Source organism: Desmodus rotundus, chromosome 8 (genome assembly GCF_022682495.2).
Source record: "Desmodus rotundus isolate HL8 chromosome 8, HLdesRot8A.1, whole genome shotgun sequence".
Taxonomy (NCBI): Eukaryota; Metazoa; Chordata; class Mammalia; order Chiroptera; family Phyllostomidae; genus Desmodus; species Desmodus rotundus.
The window spans coordinates 97160946-97176292 of record NC_071394.1 but is presented as its reverse complement, the minus strand read 5'-3'; the positions used below and the strand labels follow the sequence as shown (position 1 = coordinate 97176292).

The 15347-nt window shown below is 41.6% G+C and overlaps 1 protein-coding gene across 2 annotated transcripts in view; it reads left to right on the top strand.

Moving 5' to 3' along the window:
- The first annotated feature begins 4516 nt into the window (after positions 1–4516).
- The window catches only part of RAF1 (Raf-1 proto-oncogene, serine/threonine kinase), a 73007-nt gene continuing 62176 nt past the window's right edge, over positions 4517–15347 (top strand). The window contains exon 1 of one of the 2 annotated variants that reach the window (XM_053930454.2): positions 4517–4920. The gene's annotated coding sequence lies outside the window, so the exon portion shown is untranslated. The remainder of the gene's footprint in view (positions 4921–15347) is intronic. The other variant, XM_024556426.3, reaches the window with a different exon arrangement.

Here is a 15347-nt window from a genome sequence, read left to right as displayed (position 1 = left end):
GGTTCCCAGTTCGGGATGTGTGAGAGGCAACCACACCGTTGTTTCTCTCCCTCTCTTTCTCCCTCCATTCTCCTCTCTCTAAAAATAAATAAAATCTTTTTTAAAAGTTCAGCTTCACTGTTGCCTCTCTGACCCTCCCTGGCAGAACTGTTCACTACCTCCCTCTTCTGGGTGCCCTCCCACAGAACTTGGATGGCTTGCCATTAGAGTACATTTAAATCACCTGGTGGGGTAACTGTTTGTTTACCTGGCCCTCTCTCCAGCACTCCGTCCAGGCCAGGCCCACACTTCAAACCCATCTGTGACTAAAATTAAACTCGCCAGAGGAAGGATGGTATTGAAAGGCCACGGGTGTGGGACATGACTCCATCCTCTGTCCTCTTCCCACCTTGCCAGCCTCATCTGCCCGGCGTTCTCTGTGCTCTAACCACACTGGCCCGTACTCCTTTCCCACTTCGTGGTCCTTCACAGGCTGTTCCAACTGCTTAAAATGCTCTTCCCCTGGCTCTTTCTCATCCTTCAGTGCCCAGTTTAACTACCACCTCTAAGAAAGGCCTTCCTTGAGTCTACAGGCATAATCCTTCCCATTCTATCATTCTCTAGTCATTCCCTTCATTGATTTAGCTCAATCCTAACTCTCATGTTGATCTATTGATTCACTTGATTGCTGCTTGTCTCCCCTGCTAGGCCTTGAGGGCAGGGACTTTGGCTTGCTCACTGCAGGGCCTGGCACATATTGGGCACAACATCATGAGGAATAAACAAATGAACAGGTTCAGATCCCTGTTCCACCACTTCCCAGCTTTGTCCTTGGATTAATTACCCTCTTGGAAGGCTTCCTCATTTGAAGATCAGGCCTTTCAAGTTGAGATGAGTAATGGAGATTGTGTAAAATGTCTGATTACATGAAAAGGCTCCATAAATGCTATGATTTGTGAAGTTTTTCTTTCCTTCATCTGAAGAATGCACCCTTTTGCCGGGCTTAAAGACCTCACATTTTTCCAAAGAATGTTTTATTGTGGTATAACAAATGTATAGAAAAGTACACACACCAATCACTAATATATAATGTGCGTGTATGTATACACATATAATACACACATGCCCAGGTAACCATTTTCCCCAAATTAAGAAGTAGAACAGTCCAACACCCAGGAAATTCTCGTGTTAGTTTCCCCCATTCCCTCCGCTCACCAATACGTCTGGTTCTTTCCCTCCTCTGTTTGTGCAGCAATCATGGCATGTCCATTCTTCCTTCAAGCCATTTCTGACTCATCCCTTTTCCCCCTTGCTCTCCTGAGACCTTCCCTAATAAACTCTAGCTCTCCTGACCTCTCCTACACCAGTAGATGAAAAAAGGGGTTGTGTGGAAAGTAACCTCACAGGGTGACCTGATCACGAATTCCTAACTGAGCAGGCCATGGTGGGTAGCCATGGCCCAGGCATATAAAGAAAGGCTTATCTTTGCCTTAAGCAAGCCCTGTCTATTGTTTCTTTGCATGTCGGTTAACACACCTTTGAAATGCACTCCTTCAGACCCTTCCTTGAAAGTAGGAGTCTCCCCTCAAGTTCAACAATATTGTAATCCAATCCCCACTGCTTTCCCCCTTCTTCCTGTAATCTTCCTTATGGTCTCTCCTTAATTTCAAATGCATAAAAGAAACTGCAACACTGTTATTCTCTGGAGCATTTGAGATCTGTTCCCCGGCATATGTCATCAGTCTGGCTCAAATAAACTCTTATTATAAAAATTCTGTACAGGTTTGGACATTTCTTACGTCAACACACCAAACTAGAGGTTTCAAAGTGGGGACATGCAACTCAGTGGAGCGCACAATGATCCCTGTAATTCCAATCCTGGCCATATGCCTGAGAAAACTGAGAACAGGTACTCAGGAGTACATATACATGCCTGCTCGTAGCAGCGCTATGCTTAATGGCCAAAAGATGGCAACAGCCCAGATGTCCATCAACAAATGAACGGATAAACACATGTGGTATTTACATATTCAGCTATGAAAAGGGATGGACTACTGGTAACATGCAACCACAGGGATGAACCTTGAAAGCACGTGTTAAGTGAAAGAAGCCAGACACAGAAGTCACATTTTGTATGACTCCATTTATATGAACTGTCGAGGACAGATAAAGCCACAGTGATAGAACACACACTGGTGGCTGCCAGGGGCTGAGTGGGGACGGGCTGGGGAGAAACTGCTTAATAATGGCTTACGGCGTTGCTCTCTGGAGTGATGGAAATGTTTTGGAATTAGACGGTGAGGGTGGTTGCACAACATTGTGAATGTACTGAATGCCACCGAATTATTCACTTTACATGGTTAATTTCATGTTATGTGAATTTCACTTCAAAACAAAAATCCAGCAGCCACTCTCACTGGCCAGCTGAGAGGTTTGAATGAGGCACAGGTTCCTTAAGCTTTCTGAGCTGGGAAGTGCTGGGCAAATACCAGCTGGGTCAACTGAAAGAGCTGGCCTAGGGGTCGGCAGGTGTGGCTTTGCTGCTCTGCCCTAAACAGTAATGATGATAAGGACAACTGTAATAGCATAATCGATAAATAAATAAAAAAAAAAGAGAGATAGCTATAGTAATTACCGCTGACACTTTTATGTTTAATACGACCCAGGCACTATTCCAAGTGCTTTAAATCTTATTCTCACTAAGCCTTACAATGCTAACAGGTGGGTACTATCATGTTTTCATTACAGATGAGGAAACTGAAGAATTGAGGTTTAAATAACTTTTCCAAGTCACAGATGAGGAAGTGGCCGAGTCCAAATCTGAACCTAGGCCGTCAAACTCCACAAACTGAAGTTTCAAACCCCAGGCTCTGTGCTAACTGCTTTCCATGTTTTATTGTTTTATTTCATTTAATCATATGAAGTAGGTGCTACTCTTTATGTTAAAGAAAACACCACAGGCCCAAAATGTGTCACTCTGCTAACAGCCCATGCTACCAAACCTGGATTTAATACCTGATCTAATTGCAGTTTCGACCTCTCCCAGACACAATCTTAGTTAACCAGTCTGGAATTTTCTGGTCAAGTACCAGTAATATGTCACATAGGCCTTCTCCATTCCCCTTGGAAAGAAGCAGCAATCTGCATCATAAAAACCCTTCCCCTCCTCTTTGCCCAGAGAAAATATGTCCATACCTGAAAATAATCATTTTTCTTTCACTAATAGCTCCCTTGCCCCACCCTTCTTCCTATAAAAATTCTGTTTTGTACCCTTAGGACGTCCTTCTAGTTGCTAGACAGGATGCTGCCCAATTCATGAATCACTCAATAAAACCAATTAGATCTTCAAGATTACGTGATTCAATTTTGTTAAGTTATTCCCATTTTTAAAAAAAAAATCCCCTCATGGCTCCTCCATGTTCAGAGCTTTCGTCTTTCCCCCTGCATTTATTTTCATGTTGGCCCATACTCCTGTCATTGTCTCATCTTGCTTCATTTTTCTTTACACTGCACATATTACTACCTGAATATTATTTATACTTTCTTTTGGTCTCTCATGACTAGAAGGCAGGGCTTTTGATTATTGATTTCCCAACACTTAGAACAATATGTGATACACAATAGGCTCTCAGAAATTTAAATGAATGTTGCATACAGCAGTTGTGTGCCTGTGTTTTAATAAATATACCATACATGTTCTACTTTTTAAAATATTTTAATGTCTTGGAATTAAAAATAAAATCAGTACATAGATCTGGCTCATTTTTTAAAAAAAGACCTTCCATACTGGGGAGGTAGCTCCGTTTATTTAACCAGTTTCCTATTTAATTCACGTTTTTCCGAGTGTATCACTAATGCAAACAATATGGCAGTAAACATCTTAGCATATACCTTCTTGTGCATATATGTACACAATTCTTTAGAATTGGAGCCTAGAAGTGGAATTGCTGGAATGGTAAGCACGTTAAAAATGTCAATAGATAATCAACTGCCCTCCGGATATCCATTCCTGCCAGTATTGATTGAGGGAAGGGACCCAACAGGTCACATCTATTTTGAACCAGACTATGTCCTTTTAACTTTTTGCCAATTTGATGGGGTAAAAGGAACCTCAATCTACAGATGAGGAAACCAACACTCAGAAAAGTTTAGGGACTTCCGCACATAACCGGTAAGTGGTGAAGTTACGGTTTGACATCCCAAGTGTCTGACTCCGGAGAGGATGTGCTGCAGCTGGACATTATTCTGCTATTGAATATCCTCACGTACTGCCAGGCCTCGTGATGCCGGCAGGGTGGCCTCCCTCCCCTGTCTAGGCCTTAGACCCGCCGGCGGTGGCCAATCTCTGGCCCTCCTCAAACGTTGACAGCCTCAGCCCACCACCCGTCAAGCCTACCACGCCCCGCAACCTTCACCTCTCCGAAATGGCGACCAGCTCCCTCGCGAGGCCACGCCCCCTCCTCAGGAGGCGGGGCCTGACTTCAGGCCAGAGCGATAGATGCCCGAGCCAAGTTGGAAGTCGGGTGCCTGGCGGACTCGCGCAGAAGCAGAAAGCTAGTGGCGCCACAGGTCGGGAGGAGGAGCACCGAGCCGAGGGCTCGTTAGCCGGGGCCGCCCGAGAATTTCTTCATCGCCGGCGCTGAGGCCGCCATTTTAGATGGCGGGAGTAAGACGAGGACGAGCAGCGTGAAACGGAAGGGGTTCCCTGCCGCCCTCCTTGGGCCTCTCTCCAGAGAGGGCCAGCTGGCCGGGCTTTGGGGCGTGTGCCCTGAAGCGCGGAGCGCGAGTGCGACGATGCGGGGGCTGCCCGGGGCCCCGTCCCCTGGGCTGGGGACTCGCCGAATGTGACCGCCTCCCGCTCCCTCACCCGCCGCGGGGAGGAGGAGCGGGCCAGACGCCGCTGCCTGACGACTGGACACGGAGGCGGCCAGGCTCCTTCAGGTAGGCGGCAGGGCCGGGGCCTGGATGCTGGGGTAGCCCGGCGGAGGGGCTGAAGGGGCCGGTTCCCTGGCGGCCGGTACTAGGCGGCGCTGACGGAGTGGCCTCACAACTGGTAGGTGGAGGGCCCCAGCCAACCCGCTGTCACCCTGGGTGGCACTGGCAGACGGGGCCCCGGGCCCGGTGTCATGGCCGGCGAGCCCAGTTCCCCACATCTCCACCGTAATTTCCTTGTGTTTCGGGGAAACGTGCCAGCGCCACCCCTGTACCCGGTGCACATTCTTCATAATTTTAGCAATGGGAAAATCCGCCCAGAGCTGCACCGTATTGTGTTATCACTTAGATGGGCTAATTCGTTTTCTTTCTGACCGGGAGTGGGGGGACCCGGGCTTGCATCTTCTCGCAAGGTCCATCACTCAAGGGATACCCCTTTTTAGGGAAGACGAGAGGAATCTGGGACAAGAAGAGGATATGGGTCAGTGCCCCACCACAAAGGCATAGGGACCTCGCCTCGGGTTTTCAGGACTCTGGGCTACGAAGGAAAGCTTTGGGGTGCTTATGCTGACGGTTAGCTTCGGGATGCTTTGGAATGGAGAGCCAGGGCTGCCTTTTGTGTGGGGCGAGATCTGCCGGGATGCCTCAGTTCTGCAGCTGCAGAGCCTCTGCAGCGCTAGGCGATGCCCGGAGAGAGGAGTGTGGACTTCAGGAGAGGCGAGGCGGCTGTGTTCATTCATTGTTCTCTTTCCAGAGCTCTGGGTGTGCCCTCCGGTATTCATTCTCGGGAGGGAAGAACGTTAGGGTCTCCCGTGTCTCCTTGAGACGTGAGCGGGTTCTAGAGGATCGCTTCCTCGGTGTAGGGATGAATTCAGCGCACGTTCAGCGATCATTTCTGCTGGCCTTGTTCTTTGTGGGCCGAGTGGAGGGAGTCCGTCCTCCATTCCCCCTCAGGCATGAAAACGGTGCGCTCTGATAGGGATGCACTTACCTAGGGTTCTGGGAATTGGGAACTAGTTTTGCCTTGAGGGAGTTGCGGAAGCTGGTCCAGTGGAGGGGACTTTTCCCCAGTGTGGACTGATGAGTAAGTGCACGCCAGGTGAGGAGGAGGGGAGAGCGTTCTGGAGTGAGGGAACAGCTGGTACAAAGGCGCAGAGATGTGCTGGAATCGGGGTGAGTTTGGGGAGCAGCAAGTCGGTAGTCGGGGGTGCTGGAAGGAAGTGGTGAGAGATGAGGCTCTAAAAGAAAAGTTGTCTAGATTGTGAAGAATCTTTTTTGAAGAGAGTGAACTACTTTATTTAATGAGGATTATTTTAAATGAGTGTTGCTTATTCTTTTTTTCTTGCTGATAACTAATTTCTGTCCTTCTCGTGGTGATGTTGAAGGTGATAGTAATTGAAAAGATATACTTTGTTAAACCCAGTTAAGAACATTTAAAAAAAATTTTGATTTAGAGAGAGGAAGGGAGGGAGATAGAGAGGGGGTGAGAGAGACATCCATTCTTGTTCACAGATTTGTTGTTCCACTTATCTGTGCATTCATTGGCTGATTCTGGTGTGTGCCCCACGGGGAATCCAACCTCAACCTTGGGGAATCCAACCTCAATCTTGGCGTATTGTGAGGGACCAGGCTCCAACCAACTGCTACCTGGTTAGGGAGTACGTTTTAAATAAGTGCTTTGCGCAGTGAATAAACTGAACTCATATTCTTAGGGATTCTTGCAGAACATTCTTGTAAAACAGCGATTTTTCAACTGATATGCGGCATGTGCCTCAAGAATTTTTAAAACGTGCAATAGTCGACTGTTTAACCTTAGATTGTCTAATTAAAAAAAAAAATGACAACAGCGAACACAATAGCTGTCCTTTGTGAATTAGTCAGAATTATACCTATTTTTGTCAGATTGGCTAAAACATAGTTTTTGATGTGCTGCAGAATTTTAGTAATTAGCTTGTGTGTCCTGTGAGATGAATAAGGTTGAAAATCACTGTTCTAAAGTTATACTTGCTCACAAAACTGTCGACTTTATAAATGCAGTACCCTGTACTCACTACATTTTAAATGGCTGTTGACAATAAAAACCGTGCTCCTCAGTTATATAGAAATTGGCAGATTATATGAAACATCTGAAAAAGTGTAGACTGCAAGTGGATATTTTTAGTTTAGTAAATGTGTTTTATATAGTAAACTATTTGTTTGGATTGATTCCATGGATTCCAATTCAGTTATAAAGTCTTTAGCTCTATGAACATGATTTCCCCAAAATAGCTGTATTATGATTAATGCTATGTGAAAATGATGATTGTTATATTAACAGACTTCAGCTAACAGTTCCTAAATCTTTCTTGGGTTGTGATGCTTATATACCACTGAAGAATACTAAGATTCTTTTCATGGTGACAGAAGGATGGTGACTTTGGGTGGTGAGCACAGAGTGGAATATACTGATGATGTATTTTAAAATAGTACACTTGAAACATACAATACTATTCATCAATATTGCCCCCATAAATTTAATTTAAAAAGATTCTTTTGGCTTGTTTCCACTCTTACCACTTCAAGGACTAAGTTGTTTAAGTTCAACAGAAATATTTGACTCAGTTGAACACTGGATAGTTGGGAAAATAAACCTGTTAACTGTTTCTGTTGTAAAAGCTTATCTTTTAGGTACATGGTATTTATGATTATAAATTGTAGTGGGATTGCTTAGTCTTGCAAAAACTCTTGTCAGTAGTTGAAAAAAAAAGTGTATGCCTTCAAAGTAGATGGTTCGAGTGAAGTACACTAAAACATGTTATGGAATTTGGTTTAGCAGAATACAACACTGAGAAGCAGATTAAGCTGGTCATTTGCGATGAAAAGTATCTAAAAGATGAGACAGAATGATTAAACATAAAGTGTGTTACAGATGCTTTGAAACTAGTTTCTTTTAGTTTAAAACATGCCATTTGTGAAATCCACGGTAGGAAGTTTGCTCTGAAGATTAAACAACTTCTCGCAAGTTAAATTTGACTTTTCCAGAAGCACTAGATTACTTATTAAATGGAAAATATAACTAATAACTTCAAATTACTCTTTCACGTAGTCTGTTAGATGTATGATTCTTACATTTTAATTTCAGAAAAAAACTTTGTTGGTAACCTACTGCCTAAAAATAGAAAAATGTTACATGAGAGAGTGCTTTTGTTTGTATGTTAGGAACATAATAGGCCATACATAATAATCCTGGTCTTGGGAGGAGCTTGTTAGCCAAACAGCATGCCTTAATGTTGACTTGCAGAAGAGAATTTTAAATATTGCCTTTGAAAGGCAGTGGACTAATGTGACAGTAGGGGGTTTATGAAACCACAAAATTGTGCTTTGACTTGAAAAGGTTTTTTGTTTGTTAAATTGTGCAGCTCATGGAAGTCTCATTTTTTCAAAACAAATGACTGTAGTTGGAAAATTGCTCACCTTGACTAAATTAATTGTAAATCAAGGAACACTGGACTCATTTAAGATGGGTTTATAGGATTTGCATTGCCTTATTTTTTGTATGTGTGTTCATGTATGTGCATGGATGGATAAAAATTCCTATTTAACAGTAGGTTAATACTAGATATTTGTGTTAAATTCAGTTAGTGCTTCATATATAGAGCTAAACTACCTACCTTGTCTATAAAGGCTGGGTGTTTTATTCTTGCCTTAAAGTTGTGAGTAAAAATTCCTTAATTATGTAGTAAAGTTTTCATCTTTAATTTTATACTGGTTGAGTCATCTGTTCCTTCATTTCTCCTGGAATACTTGTATAGATCTCAGTGATTTTAGTAGTTAACTTCAGATGTTAGCCTTTCTTCTAAAATTACTCCTAGGAACTCAATTTACCCAAGGAAAATGTCAAGTGGGTGTTGTTTCTTTGTTACTGGTTTTGGCCCAGACTGTCTGAAGTCTTTTTGGCAAATCACTCACAAAGTGTATTAATTGCTTCACATTCCAATCAGTGTACATAGTTTTTCTTGAGGAACACTTGACACATAGTTTTATTTTTAGACCAGATTCTAAGGGATTTTACTGGGTGGGGATTAACAATCCTAAAACTAGTTTGTGTTTTAGAGATTGTTTACATTTTTGGTTAATGAATGGGAAGTAGCAGGCAGTGACAATCAATGGCAATAAAAACTTAATATGTCTGATTGCTTCTGAGGACCTTGTGGACTATACTAGTGTCATTTTCTCCTCTTTCTACTTGTTGAATTTCATTTACTGTCATTTGGTAGCAAGAGTAAGTGCATCTTTACAGTTTTACCTAAGATTTTTTCCCTATTTATCTTATTTCAATCTTCTATGGAAAGAAAAAGTTTTCTGATTTTTTTTGAAGCTATTAAATACTAGGCATCACATTTGGACGAAGTATTTACCTTTCTCCATCCATGTACATTTCTGGTGGAAGAGTCAGGCTAGTTAATGTTTAACTATGCTAATATATCTTTACAATTATGAGTTTTCATTCTTAAAGTGGGTATTTTGGAGACAGCCTTTTCAGCCTCAGAAGCTTTTAACATCTACCCTTTCCCTGGGCTTGGGATAGATGAAAACCTGAGTTTTCCTTGGAAGAACATGATTCTTGTTCCTAAAGTCTCTTTAGGAAGCTGAGTTTCTGGGAGAGGCATTTCTCTGGATCCAGATAAATCATTCAGAAAGATAGATCACTCCCCTTTGACTTAACAAAGTTTGTTTACAATAGAAAAAACTGGAAGGAATTCAAATGTTCAACGATAGTAAAATGATTTCTTAAACTATGATATAGCCCCTTGATGGGGCACTCTGCTGTTCATTAAATATGGCATATATGAAACATGACATGAAAAATGCTGAACACAATTATGTATCTGAAATAATCACAGTTGTATATACATCTTAATACAGTGGAATATTATTTAGTAACAAAAAGAAATGTATTGATATATTCTCCAACACATGTAAACCTTATAAACATTACGTTAAATGAAAGAATAGAGTAGGAAAAGACCACATATTGTATGATTCCATTTTTGCGAAATGGCCAGAATAGGCAAATCTACAGAGACAGGCAGTATATTAGTAGTTGCCAGGGGCTGGAGGGAGTGGGGAATGGGCAGTGACTATGATTGGGGTTTCTTTTTGTGGTGATGAAAATGTTCTAAAATTGATTGTAGACATGGATGCACACCTCTGTGACTGTAAAAAAAACATTGAATTGTACATTAAGTGTGTAATTTGTATGGTCTATGAATTACATCTTAAGTTGTTAAAACATTTTAAAGCCTACGCATAGGGAAAAAAATACATGTATATGTTAACAATGGTTGCTAAACACTAAACAGTAGACATAAAGATAATGTTCCTCTTCCCACAATCTCTGAATATATTGCCTTTAAAATAGAAAAATTAATGAAAAATCGATTCAGTCCATGGTTTGGCCCTTTCATCACTTCAAACATTCAGTCACGGTCAGACTACATTGACAACTGTATTTCTCAGCTTCTGTCAACTACTTTCCACTTCAGATTAGTTCAGGCTTTTATTATTATGTCTTGACTGGTAAAACCTCTGAACTGAACTCCTTTTTCTTATTCTTTCTATGCCAGTTCATTATCCACATTACTGCCAGAATCACTTTCTTAATGTGCAGATTTTTAAAAATTAAATTTTAGTAATTTTTTAATAGATAATACAGTCACATGCCAACAAAATTAAATGAATACAGGAAGTTATGCTGTGCAGAGTAGTGCTACCTTCCTCTTTGTTCCCCAGCGACCCAGCTTTCTTTCACGGAGGGAAATATGTTATGGGGTAATCTTACATATCTTTTTGTGATGATACAAGAATATTCAACGGTAGATGTGATGGCCTTACTTTTTTGTGCAAATCTTACAATAGTCTCCTCTGTTGCCTGCCAGAGTAAGCATACAGTTCTTGCTTCTATGTCTTGCTAACATGGATTCCTCGTACTATCTCTAGTAGAATTCAGAAACCATGCTTCCGCACTTAAGTAGGTGCAGGGTACTGTGCTTGGTGCAGGACAAATAAAGCAAGTTCTTGCCTTAAGTGACTTTACCTAATGAAGAGATTGGCACTGTTTTCTCACTTTTTATCTGTTCTTTTAAAAGCCATTTTGAACACCCATCTTCTAAATATCATTTCCTGATCTTTTTCTCTTCTCACTCACTGTTATTTCCTTGAACCCTGTTTTAAAATCCTTTGCATTTATTTTTTATGTCCCTTACCGTGTAGTAATTGTGACTTTACCATTCTGTTAGATTATAAACTCAAAATAATGCTTCTAAATCAATGTGGAACTCCTTATTGATGTTTGTGGAAAAAAATTTCCAGGCTTCTGGTCAAGATGGAGGCGTAAGTAGACATGCTTAGCCTCCTTGCACAACCATAAAAGAATTACAACTAGATCTCAGAACAAATAACACCCAGAACCGTCAGAAAAGCAAGTTGTATGAAAGTCCAACAACCAAGGATTTAAAGAAGCCACATTCATTCAGATAGGAGGGGTGGAGGTGTGGAAACAGGCGGAGAGCCCCATCAGCGGCTGAATGGGTGGTCCCACATTCATGTGTGGTGGATAAAAATAGGGAGGGATACTTTGGGAGCCAGTGATCCTAGCTGCAGGTCAGACCACATAGCCCAGGGTCCAGCACTGGGAAGATAAACCCCTGTAACTTCTAATTGTAAAAACCAGTGGGGGTTGAGGTGGCGGAAGAAACTACTGGATTTTCAGGAGACTGTTTAAAGGGCACTCATGGGCATAGAACCTACTCAACCCTACCCACTCTGGGATTCACCACTCAGGCAACAGCTGCCAGTATCATTCAGGAAGTGGGTGAAGTGACTGGAAATGGGGCAAGTGCCCGGCAGACCTCCAGAAGCCAGGCAGCAGCATTGCCCCTTCTCTGAGCCCTCCCCACACAGAGACACAAAGCAGTGAAGTGGGTTGCCCTGCCTTGCCCATTACCTAAGGCTCTGCCTCATACAATTTATATGTGCCTTTTCTATAACCATATTACTAAGACAGAGAGTCAAAGCTGCTCTACCTAATACACAGAAATAAAGACAGGGAGGCTGCCATATTTAGGAGACAAAGAAATATGGGCCAAGTGAAAGAACAGAACAAAACCCCAGAAGAACTAAATGAAATCGAGGTAATCAGCTTATCAGATGCAGAGTTCAAAACACTGGTGATCAGGATCCTCAAAGAACTCATTGAGTATGGCAACAACATAAAAGAAGAAAGGAAGATTACACTAAGTAAAATAAAGAATAGCTACAGGGAACCATCAGTGGAAGGGAGGAAGCAGGATTCAAATCGGTGATTTGGAACATAGGAGGAAATAAGCATTCAACCACAACAGCAAGAAGAAACAAGAGGGTAGTATAACAAGCCTCTGGGACATCTCCAAACATACCAACATCTCAGTCAGGGGTGCCAGAAGGAGAAGAGGAAGAGCAAGAAATTGAAAACTTACTTGAAGAAATAATAAAAGAAAACTTCCCTAATTTGGCGAAGGAAATAGACATACAAGTCCAGGAAGCACAGAGAATCCCAAACAAATTGGACCCAGAAAGGACCACACCAACACATAATTAAAATGCCAAAGGTTAAAGATAAAGAGAGAATCTTAAAAGCAGCAAGAGAAAAGCAGAGAATTACCCACAAAGGAATTCCCATAAGACTGTCAGCTGATTTCTCAAAAGAAACTTTCCAGGCAAGAAGGGACTGGCAAGAAGTATTCAAAGTGATGAAAAGCAAGGACCTACAACTGAAGGGCAGATAAAGTGCTTCCCAGACAAGGCAAAGCTAAAGAAGTTCATTATCACCAAGCCATTATTACATGAAATGTTAAATGGACTTATTTAAGAAAAAGAAGATCAAAGCTATGAATATTAAAATGGGAACAAATTTGCAGCTATCAACAACTGCATCTAAAAAAACAAACTAAGCTAACAACCAGAACAGGAACAGAATCACACATACGGAGATCATTTGTAGAGTTATCATTAGCTGGGAGGAGGAAGGGGGTGAATGGGGAGAAAGGTGCAGGGATTAAGAAGCATAAGTGGTAGGAACAAAACAGACAGGGAGATGTTAAGAATAGTATAGGAAATGGAGTAGCCAAAGAACTTATATTCATGACCCATGGACATGAACTGAAAGGGAAGGAATGCTGAAGAGAAGGAGGGTACTGGGCAGAGGGGAGCAAAGGGGGAAAAACTGGAATGATTTAATAGCATAATCAATAAAATATATTAAAATTCCTTTAAGACAGGGGTCCCCAAACCCCTGGCCACAGACTGGTAGCAGTCTGTGGCCTGTTAGGAACTTGCCTGAGCTCTGCCTTCTGTCCCCCATCTCTCCCTCATCCATGGAAAAACCTGTCCTTGGTGCCAAAAAGTTTGGGGACTGCTATTTTAAGAGGCTGAGGGACCAGGCCTGTGTGCTTTGAAAGCACTGAATTTAAATTCCAACACTTGAGAGTAGGTTTCATGAGTTCTGGCTGGAGTAGTTCAGTGGATAGAGTGTGGGCCTGGGAACTAAAGGGTCGCTGGTGAATAACAATAAAAATTAAAAAAAAAAAAAAAGGGTCGCCAGTTTGATTCCCAGTCAGGGCACATGCCTGGGTTGTGGGCCAGGTTCCCAGTAGGGGGCACTCGAGAGGCAACCACACATTGATGTTTCTCTTCGTCTCTTTCTCCTTCCCTTCCCTTCTCTCTCAAAATAAATAAATCTTTTTTTTTAAAAAAGTAGGTTCTATTATATTGTTTGTTTAAACTTAAATGGTTTGTGTATTTTTTTGGTGCTATGCACAGTAGACTTTATATGTATTTTTTATGGTGATATATACATTTTGTTAAAGTATTTATATCTCTCTTCTTTTCTTATAGGACTATATCTTAATCACTTTAGAATACCTAGAGTTTAGCACAGTGGCCAGCCTCTGATCGCAGCTCAATTTGTTGAATGTGAGGTGCTAAATAATGTTGATTGAATGGAAATTTTTGTATACATGTTTTATATCTCTGGATAGACTTAAGCTCCTTAAAGGTGAGACATGTCTTACTCGTGTTTATAAATCTTCAGTTCTTAAAACTTTGTCTTGATTATATAACAAACATTAATTGAATGAGTGGAGAGTCAGACATAGATGCTTAGAATTAAGAGGATATGCTTACTAAACTCATACTCAGAACTTTGTAACTTAGGACATTTCTTGAAAGCGCTACATGGCTTCTTTTAGCTTCCCCCTCTATTGGGCATTATCTGTAAAGTGCTCTGGGGTCTCACTGCCAGCCTCTGAGGACATTTGCCTGTTTTAGCAGCTCCGCAACTCATTGGCCCTATCTGCTGGCTGTTTCTTTCTGCATTCATAAGCTTTACACATGGAAGAACATTTTAACCAGAGAGAGCAAGGGGATAAATGATGCTCTTCTATCTTCCTTGACTTTATTATGGACTGTAATTAGAATGGGAATATGACTTGTGAGAGTAGAGATCATGATCTTCGTGACTAGTATTTATGTAGCTGTCCGAAACTACGGAATGGCCCCCTAACCTAAGGCTTTTTTTTTGGTGGTGGTGGGGTAAAATATGCATAACATAAAATTTACCATATTAACCATATTTATATTCAGTGGCATTAAGTACATTCACAACATTATGCAACCATCACCACTACTTCTAGAACTTTTTTGGCATCTCAAACCAGAACCCTGTACGCATTAAACAATAACTCCCCATTCCTCTTATCCCCAGCCTGTGGTAAACTTTTCTACATTCTCTTGTGAATTTGCCTATTCCAAGTACCTCATATAAGGGGAATAATAGTATTTATAATTTTGTGACTGGCTTATTTCACTTAGTGTTTTTTTTAACTTCTTAAGTATATTTTATTGTATATGGTATTACACTTCTCCCATTATTTTTTCCCCTTTATTCCCCTCTGCCCTGCAGCCCCACTCACACCAACATCCCACCCCCCTTAGTTCATGTCCATGGGTCGTACATATAACTTCTTTGGCTTCCCCATTTCCCATACTATTCTTAACCTCCTCCTGTCTATTTTGTACCTACCATTTATGCTTCTTATTGCCTGTACATTTTATCCCATTCTCTCCCCTCCCCCTCCTCACTGATAACCTTCCATGTGATCTCCATTTCTGTGATTCTGTTCCTGTTCTAGTTGTTCGCTTAGTTTGTTTTTGATTTTGGGGTTTTTTTAGGTTTAGTTGTTGATAGTTGTGAGTTTGTTGTCATTTTACTGTTCATATTTTTGATCATCTTCTATTTCTTAGATAAGTCCCTTTAACATTTCATTTAATAAGGGCTTGGTGATGATGAACTCCTTTAACTTGACCTTACCTGGGGAGCACTTTATCTGCCCTTCCATTCTAAATGATTGCTTTGCTGG